The 12,086-nt window shown below is 52.2% G+C and overlaps 1 long non-coding RNA gene across 1 annotated transcript in view; it reads left to right on the forward strand.

The window, feature by feature from the left end:
* Window positions 1-1,663: 1,663 nt before the first annotated feature.
* The window catches only part of LOC115276817, a 14,047-nt gene continuing 3,624 nt past the window's right edge, over window positions 1,664-12,086 (forward strand). Inside the window, exon 1 of the long non-coding RNA XR_003902103.1 lies at window positions 1,664-1,748. This is a non-coding gene — a long non-coding RNA (uncharacterized LOC115276817). The remainder of the gene's footprint in view (window positions 1,749-12,086) is intronic.

Consider the following 12,086-nt stretch of genomic DNA (forward strand, 5'->3'; position numbering starts at 1 on the left):
TTTAATGTTTATTTTTGGGAGAGAGGGAAAGACCGTGTGAGCAGAGGAAGGGCAGAGAGAGAAGGAGACACAGAATCTGAAGCAGCCTCCAGGCTCTGAGCTGTGAGCACAGAGCCTGATGTGGGGCTCAAACTCACGAACTGCGAGATCATGATCTGAGCTGAAGTCAGCCACTTAATCAACTGAGCCACCCAGGTGCCCTGTCATGAACCTTCTCCTAATTGAACATCCTTTTAAACTAAATTGTCTACTTAAGAGGTTGGATTTATTTTCACTGGTGATGACTTCCTTTACCATATAAAATAATTATAAACTCAAGATTAAGGCTGAAAGCACCACAAAAAGAATCTTTAGCAGGTTTCTAGGCTGTATGCAGTGCCTCAGCCCCACCCGCACAAGCCTTCCCTGACAAATGTCCAGGGAGACAACACAAAGATGTCGACCGGAAGCATTAGCCTTACCTGGCTCCTTTAGTACTCAGAGTTAAATTAGCATTTGCATTTTACAGTTCTGATCTCTGCAGGTACCACTAAAATTCTCTCTTGGCTGCAGAGGAACCGTGATAGGCCTCAGAACATGTGATTAAGGGTTGGCTCTGGAGTCCGACTCAACCCAAGGCTGGCGTCACCTGAGAGGCTGGGTGACCTGGACAAGGAACTTCCCCTCTCTGTGCTTGAGTTCCCTCATCTGTAACACAGGTCGGCAACTGTTCCCACCTCCACAGGCGGTCATGAAGAGCCAAGAGCACATGCCTGTCACATGATAAGTCACCAATAAATACCAGATACTATTATTATAACTTGTGTGTTTGATGCATCTTCTCTTTTTTTCTGAACTGGCACTCCCCATTCCCTGGGGTCAGGGCCGCCCTTGGCAACTTGCCCTGATGGAAAGACGTGAAGCAACTGGAGGGTCACCATCTTGGAAGGAAGCGTTGGGGCAAGCATTTCAGGCAGGCTGTGACCCCGCCTGCACCTTTTACCAGCACCACTGACGGGGAGTTATGATTTGATTTTGTTTCTGAATTAATCAAAAGAATAGATGAGCAAAAACACGTAATAAATAAGTTTAGGGTCTTTCATATTAGTGAGGTTCTAAATCATCCTGCCTCTCCCCTCCCCTTACTCACTATCATAGGACTCTGAACAAACGATTTCCCATCAATGAACTCTAGTTTCCTCATCAGTAGGTTGGAGATGATAATTGCGGTGGATGGCTGCCGGTTTATTTGTTTGTTTGTTTACCTCCAGACAGCATCCGTGACCTTGCTTTTGCTTTAGGGGAGCCAATTCTTGCCTACTCTGAACCACAATTGCACTCCCGGGCTCCATGCTTCCGGTCCTGTGACCCGGGCTTAAGCCAATCAGTGCCTCTATCACCTGAGCAGAGATTGGTTGCTGGATAGTCATGTGACCCAAGCCAGTCCAATGGGGGTGCCCCATCGGGCTTTTGCGAACCGCCTCCTTCCCATAGCTTTGCGGCTGTGAGGGTGGCCGGGTTCCTGCTGCAAAGGTTATTTGCCCCTCAATGAGAAAGTGCTCCGGAGGAGTAGAGCCAAGAGAAACCAGTTGTGGTGAACAACTTTTGAGCCCTTTGTGATGCCAGTCGTGATTTTCCAGTGACACAAGGTAATGAATCCTCTTTCTTTGCTTGAATCAGCTGGAGTTGGGTATTGGGTCGCTTTTGATGGAAAGAATTCTGCCTACAAAGCAATACTATTCACCGTCCAGGATTGTCGTGAAGTTTAGGTAAGGAAATGTATAGAAAGCCCTCCATACGGTGCTTGGCACAGAGTATGTGCTTAATAAATGATAGTTGTTTATACTGTTGTTATAATTTTCACTACTGAAAATCAAGAAAATGCAGACAAGACAAAAAGGAAAATCGGGGGAAACATACCCACTATTCTTTATTTCACCCCTTAGGTATAATCAGGTAAATATTTGAGACACTTTTCATCTAGACATTTTACTATATGTATGTATTCATAAAATCCAAAATGAGATGATCCTTTAATACCGTATTGTACCTTATTTCACTTGGACACACAGCACACGCATCATGGAGATACATCTGCATAGCGTTGTCATTTGTAGTGGCTGTGTAGCATTTTATGGTTTTGCTGAGTACTCAGATTATCTCGAAGTTATTTTTGTGTAAATGGTGTTGTGACGGCATTCTCCATTATCTGTCAATCAATTGATCTGTATCTCTGTGCATTTCATAAGTTTGTAATGATCGGTGTCTAAGACCAGAGTTGCTGAGTCAGTTTTCCAGATCGAGAAACTTAAAACATTTGTAAATTTTATTGAAATGCTTGTTTTGAATAAGTCACATATCTTACTTAGTCTTTTTAGGCTGCTATAATGGAATACTAGAGACCGAGTGGAATGGAAGTGTATCTCTTATAGTTCTGGAGGCTGAAAAGTCCAAGATCAAGGCACCAGCAGATTTCATATCTGGTGAGGACTTGCTCATAAACACCTGTGTCCTCATAAGGTGAAAGCGTAGGAAGTTCTCTAGGGTCTGTTTTGTGAGGACACTAATCCATAGGCCCCCCCCCCCAATACCATCACATTGGGGGTTAGCCTTCAACATATGAATATTGGGAGGAGCATATTCAGTCCATAGCAATCCATTATCAAACACCTGTAAAGTTTTTTTTTAGTGTTTATTTATTTTTGAGAGAGACAGACAGAGCATAAGCTGGGGAGGGGTAGAGAGAGGGAGAGGTCACAGAGCCTGATGTCCGGCTCGAACTCGAACTCATGAACCATGAGAGAATGACCTGAGCTGAAGTCAGACACTTAACTGACTGAGCCACACCCAGGCGCCCCTCCTTGACAACAGGGAAGCACAGTTCTGTGGCTCCAAATTCTGCTCTGCATCAGACACTTTACAGTTCTGATGTCATGAATTATCATAATCTCTGCCCCACCCCCTCAAGGGGAGGGACCCTGATCTCCGTAACTGACTTCATCGGCCTATGATGACAATAAGCTGGCTCCTTCTAGCTCTGAGACCAGCCTCTTTACTCAGGAGACCTGGCGCCTTGCAGGCCCCATTTTTGTAGGTATTTCAGGGAGATCCCAAGAGGTGTGTAACATGCACCCACAGGTATGTCCTGGTTGTCATTTTATTTCAAAAGGAAAAAGTAGAATTGGATTTGCACATGACCTGATCATTTAAGCAGAAAATCCAATGCAATCTACAAAAAAGCCGCTAAAATTAATAGGCGAGTTCAGTAAGTTTTCAAGATATAAGATCAAAAGACTAAAATCAGTTTATTTCTACAAACTAGCAATGAACAATCACAAATTAAGTTCTTGAGGGGCCCTGGGTGGGTCGGTCACTTAACCAACTTGGTTTCTGCTCGGGTCATGATCTCACGGTCTGTGAGTTCCAGCGCCACATGGGGCTCTGTGCTGACAGTGTGGAGCCTGCTTGACATTCTCTCCCTCTCTCTCTTCTCCTCCCCTGTTCACTCTCTCTGTCTCTCTCTCTAAAATAAATAAACTTAAAAAAAATAAAATAAATTAAGTTTTTGAAACAGCGCTATCAAGCTGTAATTCACAGAAATCCTGGCGATCATTTGACAATGCCTGCATCCTCCCTCACCTCCTGTGCCGCTGTCCTGCTGAACAAAGTTCACCACCATGGCCCTTGGCCGTGGCAGAGCGCCATCGTGGCCCACTGTCCATACAGAGATGTACCTACCGGTGGGCGTCCTGTGCTCTGATGATCCTGGAGGGGAAAGAGAGGTCCTTCTCTGGCTTTTGCTTGTTTAGGGGACCCACCGTGGGGCTGCTGGGGTGCTCGAAAGGCTAGAGTCTAGCAGAGCCCGGCTGTCTTCCACACGGTCCCTGTCCACCTCAGGGAGCAGTCACACTGCACACTCCAGAGTGCTGGGTCCACACCCCTGTGAAGACTGCCACCCTGCCATCCACAGCAGCCCCATCCTGCCCTCGCTCGGCTCGCCTCTGCCTCTCAAGCCCTGGGCTGTGTATGGCTGTCTTTCTCCCTCAGGGACCCTCGGGCATCACCGCTCCTCCCCGACCCCTTGCTCCCGCAGCCCAGTCCCCTTGTTCCCCTCAGGCTGTCACATGTTTGTACAGACCACGGGTGTGCCTTGCCTCCACCCCAGGGTGCCGCCTGGGCCTCAGTGGGCACAAATAGCTGCTGAAGGGAAGCTGACCTTGGATGTGGCTACCCCGCAGCCCCAGGCAGGTGGTCCATTCTTGACGCAGATGCAGAGCTAGGGGCTCAGGGTCTCACGCAAGTGATGATGGAACCGGAAGTCGTGCTGTTTCTCCCCGACGCCAAGTTTGGTGCTGGGTCTGCTGTGTCTTCCAGGGCCAGCCTTTTCCCATCAGTTCCTGAAGCCCAGGGTCTGAGAGGCTCTGAACTGGGAGGCTGAGGGGTGAAGGGGTGCTCGGTGGGTGAGTGCTTGGTGCTCTGCAAGGTGGGGAATGGGCAGCTTCTCCCATCCTTGTGCCTGGATTCCACACCCTCGCCCCAGGGCCGGCAAGGGGAATCCTCTCTCTCTTAAATCCTATGACCAGACCCAGCATTCTGTCCCGGTGCTCCTGAATTTGGAGGCCCTTCACCTGCCTCAGCCCTGGGTGGTGTTGGGATGGGGTTGGGTGGGAGGGAGACTGGGTTTGGACTGGCAGCTGGGATCCCTGGGCTGCAGGTCTGGTCCCCTCCTCCCCACCCCCCACCCCCCCATTCCCAGCTGGCTCCAGAAGGGAAGCGGGGGTGGGGGCAACTTCACAGGGAAACTTTTGTTCTTGCCCAGAACAGACACAGGCTGGGGACCTAGCTTCCCCTTGGCTGCCACGGAGACTGGGGCCACTTGAGTTCATGTTTATTTTCACAGCGTGGAATCCATGGAGATAATCGGCCCCGCCAGGGAAGCCCTGGTTGAGGGCTCGGGCCTCTGTGGAGTGCCTACTGTGTGCTGGGCCCAGGGGCACGGGCCACTGAAATCCACAAGGCAGCCCCAGGGATTAGGCCCTGACCCACACATGACAGAGGAGGAGGCAGCCAAGGTATAGAGAGGGAAGCTGCTCAGCCAAGGTCACACAGCAGGTTAGCAGAGAACTGGAAGGGGAGGCCGCTGCTCTCCTGGGCTCTTTCTCCCTTGTGCCTGTGTACCTTGTGCCATCTCCCTGGGGCTTCCTGGAGGAAGTACTGCCTAGGGCTCGACACTGGCCTGGGAAACAGGGTGGATCAGAGTGTGGGGGGGGTGTCTCTTCTGAGAGCCTCCCATCTAAGCTGAGGCCTGGGGCAAGCCACATTCTGTGAGCCTCAGTGTTCCCCTCTATATAATGGGGCTAATAACGGTATTGTCTCATTAGAGGGCCCGGCTATTGTTGAGGAGTAAAACCTCACTAACAGCCATTCTTAATGTTATTATTATGACTTGTCTGCCATATCACCCAGTTCTAAACCCTTGGGCTCACCGGGGGCCCCACGAGTCTCCTGTAAGCCCTGTTCGTGCCTCTCCCAAATGCAAGCCTTTCTCCTTCCCAGGCCGTAGGGGATGTGAGAGGAGGGCTGACTCGTGTCTTCCCCGAAGAGCAGACCAGATTTCACATGGACTTGCCCCCAGCCCCTCCCCGGTTGGGCAGCACCCCTCACCCCGCTTCATCCTTCTCATGGGGCCACTGGCCACCACAAGGCCACCAGCCCCCCCCTGCCAGCCCGGGTCCAGGCCGTCCCCCAAATCCTCCCTGCACGTTATTTATTTATTTTTCTGTATTTACTTTTCCTGTTAGTTTATTTCATTTCTGAAATGCATCTTGAAGCCACAATGAGGTCCAATCCACCAGGCCAGTTATGAGTCCGCCACTAAGGCTGGTGTCGACGCCCGAGAACCTGAGGAAACGGCCGAATCAAAAACCAAACATGGAACCAATAAAATCTTTAACCTGACACTACAAACTTCCCACAGACTTCAGAGAAATACCTCCAGAAGTGCATGACCTTTTAGTTTCTCCCCAAGGCTACCTCCTCCTCCAGCGGGGTCTTTCTAAAATACAGATTTGACCTTGTCACTTCCCGGCTTTAAAACCCTTCGATAGCTCCTCATTATTTATTATTCTTATTCGCTAACATTTATCGCGGTCCTCTGCTCGCCCGGGTCCTGTGCCGAATGCCTTTCGTGCATTCGTTCCCGTGGGGCAGGGACGGTTGCTGTCCTGGTCTCAGGGATGGGGGAACAGCCACGTGGGGGGACTGCAGGGTCACACAGCTGGTGAGTGGTGGGGCTGGGATGCAAACCCAGGTCAGTCTGAGCCCGGAGCCTCCGTCTCCCCACCTCTCCGTTGCACCGGAGGATGCACCGCGGGATTCCTCCGCCTGCCCTTGAAGAGCCCCCTAGCCTGGCGCTGACATCCACCCCTCCATCTCTTGCCACTTCTGTCCCTGTCTCCAGGCAGAGGCCCCAGCACCCCCACGGGCCATGGGCGCCAGACCTCCACCTGGCGTTCTTTGCAGGGACCTCCTTGCCTCCAGGAGTCCAGCTCCTGGGATTTGAACTTCTGAATGGATAGCAGTTCTTCGGTGTCCTGTTTTGAAATAAAAATCCTCCCTGACCTTGAGCCTTTTGCTAGCTACCATCTTCGATCTCTTTCCATTTCCTGCCACGCTTTTAAAAGACCAGTGTGTGTATTAAAAAAAAGATTGCGGGGGGAGGGGGGGAGACGCCTGGGTGGCCCATTTGGTTAAGCGTCTGACTCTTGGTCTCGGCTCAGGTCTGACTCTTGACTCTTGGTCTCATAGTTTGTGGGTTCGAGCCCAACATCAGGCTCTGTGCTGAGGGCCTGCTTGGGATTCTGTCTCCCCCCACCTCGCCCTCTCTGCTGGTCCCTTGCTTGCTTTCTACTGCTCTCTCTCTCTCTCAAAATAAGTACATATTTAAAAAAAAACTACCAGGGTATGGCCCCCACCCTGGCCTACCTCCTCACACCTACCCACCTCTCAGCTCTTGGTGCTCTGACACTTGTCCCCATGCCTCCCCTGCAGTGACTTGTGGCCTCCATGTTGTCTGGTTCATTTCCCAGGTCTTCCCCTCACATCCTTAGCACATCTCTTCTCTGGGTCACCACCTTCTGGCTGCTCCTTCTCTATCTATTTCTTGGCATCTCTTCCTTTGCTCCAAGTCCTAAATATTGCCTTGTCCTAGTGTCCCAAACCAGGCCTACCACATTCCCTGCACTGCTCCATCCTCCCTGGGAAATGTCAGCCCCTGTGACCTTGGGGAGATGTCCAAGCCTCCACCCCAGCTCTGGCTTCTCTCCAGAAAGGCATAGCCAACTGCCTGCTGGTGTCCTGGTGAGGACATTTGCCCCACCGACTGAGCACGTCCCCACTGGAGCTGCTTGTGAGCCCCCCTCTCGGCCTGCCCCCTCACCAGGAGGTGAAATTGGAGCATCTCAGAGACTTCTTCCTCTCCTCCTTCATTCTCTACTCCTCTGGCTCCACACTGGGCCCCCAGCCCTGTTGCTTTTAGCTTATGTACATCCTGGGTGGCCCCTTGACCTCAGCCTCCCACCACCACTGCCCTAGATCAGGCCGCCATGTTGTCTTGCCTAAGTCCAGCCTTCCCCTCGTCTCCCCACTGCACACAGGGTGATCTTTCCCAAATGCAAATGTGATCTGGTCACGTCCCATCAGTGGCTTCCTGTTGCTCTCACAGTAAAACTCACTTCAATAAAACCCATCAGGATGTGGCCAGTGAGACCTTCTCCATCTCACTTTCTCACTGGGGAATCTTGAATCTGTTCACCCCCGTCTCTTGCCAGTCTCCCACACTCGATGGCCACATGAACTATGTGTGGACGCCCTCATCTGAGGCTTTCCGACCTCCATGCCCATGTAGAGCTGCTCCTTCTGTCTTAAGCACCCTTCCTCTCTGGTCTTCCGGGCAGATTCCTATTCATATCCAAGCCTTTGCTCAAGCGCCTCTTCCCTCTGACCCCCCTGGATGATGCAGGTACCTCCTCAATCCGTTCTGCAGGAGCCTGCACAGGCACCAGTGAGAGTATTGATTATACCATAATCGTCTCATTGTATCTGTTTATCTCCCCCGACACCATGCTTCTGCTAGGATTGGGAGTTACTTGAGGCCTCGATTGAGGGAGGATTTAACTCTGGCTTGGAGAAGGAGCTCAACAGTATTTGTTGGGTTGCCTTCAAAGGAAAGAAAACTGGAAGCGGAAGTTTGGAGGACCACCCGAGTGGAGCTGGGAGGGCCAAAACTCAGGGTCTCCACGCCAGAACCAAACTCAGGGGTCTCTTGAGGGGTGTAATCTAACGTCCCCCTTCCCATCGCAGGGTGTGGAGAGTCCCACAGAGTCTTGGACTGGACCTGGGGCTCCAGCTTCCTGGATGAGTTCAGGAGCCATTCAGCCGCCTGGAGCGACGCAGTCTGTTCCCAGCTTTATGACCTTGGGCAAGTCCCTTCACCTTTCCAAACCTGTTTCTCCGTTTGTAGCTGGAGGATAGTGATCGCCACAGGACCGCTCGGATTCTAGTAAGGTAGCTAGACTGGGGCCGACACCTCGTGGGTGCTCAGATGTTCTTTCACATAGTCATGCAGTCTGGGGGTCCCCCCCGCCTCCCCCAGAACACCTGGCCTGACAGAGGTTAATCATCAGTAATGGCGGTCACTTATTTACTGCCTGGGCCAGTGACTATGCTCAGGGCCCTTCCTGAATTATCCCATAGCGTCCTCTCCATTTGCCAATGAGGAAACTCAGGTTCAGAGAGGTCAGGCTGTTTGCCCAAGGTCACACAGGCAGTCACGGATGCTGGGATTTGAAAGCTGGCCAAGCCTTCACAGCTGGTCTGGTGTGGCTTCCAGGCCAGGCTCGCCCAGACGGCTCCTGGTCCTGGCGAGGTTCAGCTTTCCTCCGAGTTCCTCCAGCCAGGCGGCCTTTGCCCGTTCCCCCTCCCCACCTTCCCTCTGCCCACTGCTAGATCTGTTTAAACTAGCTGAGCAGGGTGAGGTGGGGAGGCCGCGGAGAAGGTACGGAGATGTTTGTTTTCCTTGGGGGTTTATATCAACATTGGTCTTGACATTTCGCCTGTTATTATGTGTGGTTCTTTAGAGGGTGAAATAATATTTTCTTTTGCTTGAGAAAAGGACAAAGTTCAGACAGAGCTCTTGGCCCCAAATGGATTTTCCTCCTTCTCTGCTTTCCATGTGCCACAGCTCCTCGGAGTCCTCGGAGCCATCTCTGGGGCGAGGCACCCTCCCGGGGCTGTGGCTGTCCCCGGCTCGCTGCGGATGCACGGGGGTGTCCTAGGTCTGCTCCATGCTGCACACTTGTCCAGGGATGCCGTTTGGGGGTCACACCTGCTGTGTTCTCTACACACACACGCGCGTGGTAGAGGCTTCTGCGTGCTGTGGCTGCCCTGTGGGCCGTGTCCTTCCACATTAGTTGGCCTGTCTTCAGATGCACCGTGTGGCCCGGGACTCACCCTGGGGACGGTGCACACAGGGAGTGCTGACCGTGCACGCAGCATACCGTAGGTGAATCCCAGAGGCTCAAGGGGGCCTCCTTGGACCTGGCAGATGGTGGGTGTTCACTGTGCCTGGAGACACGGACATTCTCCCCACTGCCTGGAGAAAACCTCTGAGCTCTAGACACGTGGTGGGTTATTGGAGCTGTGCACAGCTGAAGGGCAGGTGCGTGCAGGCCCTGGCGGGGTCCCGGAGACCTCGTGCTTCTCAGCGCGCCCTAGACAGATGGCTGCAGTGATGGGCACAGCCACAGTAGGGCTGCTGCCCTGCACTGGCTTGCCGCGGCCGCTGTGAGATAGCACCACGAAGGAGGTGGCTTCAAATAACAGAAATTTGTCCTGTCACAGTTTTTGGAGACCAGAGGTCTGAAGTCAAGGTGTTGTCAAGATTGGTTCCTTCTTCTTCTTCTTCTTCTTTTTTTTTTTGTTTAAGTTTTATTTTCAAGTAATCTCTGCATCCAATATGGGGCTCGAACTCACGACCCCAAGATCGAGAGTTGTGTGTTCCTTGGACAGAGCCAGCCAGGCATCCCCGGGATTGGCTCCTTCGGAGGTGCCCAGGGATCTGTTTCATGACTCCCTCCCTGGAGTTGCCTGTGATTCTCAGCGTTCCTGGGCTACATCATTCTGATCGCTGCCCGCGTCTGCACACGGCCTTCTCCTTCCGTGTGTCTCTTCTGGGTCTTTGTCCCTCTCTTCTCTTACAAAGACACCAGTCATTGGTTTCAGTGTGTCCTCAGCTTAACTAATCACATCTGCAAAGACCAAATCTGCAATTTCCAAGTAAAGTCACAGGCTGATTCCTATTGGATGTGAGTTCCGGGGTTCTGTTCAACCCGCTATGGCCCCGTTCCATGAACTCTCTTTGTGAAGAAGAGAGTTGGTTTTTTATGTGACTTTTTTAATAGTTTATTTATTTTTGAGACAGAGAGAGACAGAGCACGAGTGGGAGAGGGGCAGAGAGAGAGAGAGAGAGAGACACGGAATCTGAAACGGCTCCAGGCTTTGAGCTGTCAGCATAGAACACGAACTGCGGGATCATGACCTGAGCTGAAGTCGGACGCTTAACTGACTGAGCCACCCAGATGCCTTGAAGAGAGTTGGTTTTTAAAAAAATTTTTTTAATGTTTATTTTTGAGAGGGGGAGGGGCAGTGAGACAGGGAGACACAGAATCGGAAGCAGGCTCCAGGATCTTCGCTGTCAGCACAGAGCCCGATGTGAGGCTCGAACCCACAGACCATGGGATCATGACCTGAGCCGAAGTCGGATGCTTAACTGACTGTGAAGAACAGAGTTAAACCCTTTTTGTACATGACCTCCTTTAGTCCTCTGGAAATCTAAAGAGGTGAGGGTCGTCTCTCCATTTTGTAGTTGAGACCACTGAGGCTCAGAGGGGGAGCATCACTTGTCCTGGGATACACAGCCTCCCTAAGGGGGTTCTGGACCTCAAACCCAGGACGGCCGGGGCCTGCCGCCACACTGCCCTGTACAGCAGGGGGCTGAGGACACATCCCATACCCACTCCACAGCCGCTAACTCAGGCTTCGCTACCGTGGCTTCACTGGCATTTGGGACACATTAGTTCCTTATTGTGAGGAACTGTCCTATGCGTCGGAGAATGAACCATCCCTGGCTTCTACCCATTAGATGCCCATAGAACCTCCCTCTAGCTGTGGCTACCAGAAATGCCTCCAGACATTGCCACATGTGCCCCGGGGGTGGTGGCATTGCCCTCAGTAGAGAACCACTGCTCTGGATTTACTCCTCTGGGGACAGATGTAGTCTGTCCGAGGGGACCAGGGTCTGCCTCTTAGGCGTGACAATGAAAGTTCAGGGTCATAAGCGGAGAGAACCATGAAGATGGTGGTGATGACCGAGCATGTGACAGGCGCCCCTGCGTGTGGCATCTTTTTGGTTCCCCAGCCCCAGCCCGAGGAGCAAGCTGCCAGGCCAGCGGATGAGATCACAGAAGTTCAGCACCCGAGGCGCCCGAGAAGCTTACCTTTGCCACTTTGCCACAGAAACTCCGTGTCGTCAGCCCCCCAGACTACTGCTCCCTGGGGCCTGGCGATGCTTCCTGCTGTCCCAGCGGTTTGGAAGCGCCAGGCCATCCAGGCTCCAGGGGGGATTATCTGCACCCACAATCACCCAAAATGCTCTCTGACTGGTGGATTTTTAATACTGGCTCTTTGTTGTTAGCCTCTGTCACCTTCAAGGGCAAGGTGCCTATCTGGGTGGATCCAAAAGGTAATGTTTTAGTTTTAAGAAGAGCGGCATTTTTTCCCCCAGAATAAAGGCCCATTAGCTTACTAGATGTTCTTTACTGAATGTGCCCACTCCCAGCGGACAGAGCATCTGGATTTCCCAGGCTGCGGCTCTGAGAGGAGCAGGCAGGCTTGGTCAGGCCTTTCCTTTCAACCCACAAACATTTACTGAGCACCAAGTGTGCACTAGGCCCAGGTGCTGGGGGTAGAATGCCCGTGGAGAGTGAGCGTGATCAGAGAGGCACAGAAGAGGTTGCAAAAAGAGTTGGGGGCACTTGGGGACTGGGGCT

Source organism: Suricata suricatta, chromosome 13 (genome assembly GCF_006229205.1).
Source record: "Suricata suricatta isolate VVHF042 chromosome 13, meerkat_22Aug2017_6uvM2_HiC, whole genome shotgun sequence".
NCBI lineage: Eukaryota > Metazoa > Chordata > Mammalia > Carnivora > Herpestidae > Suricata > Suricata suricatta.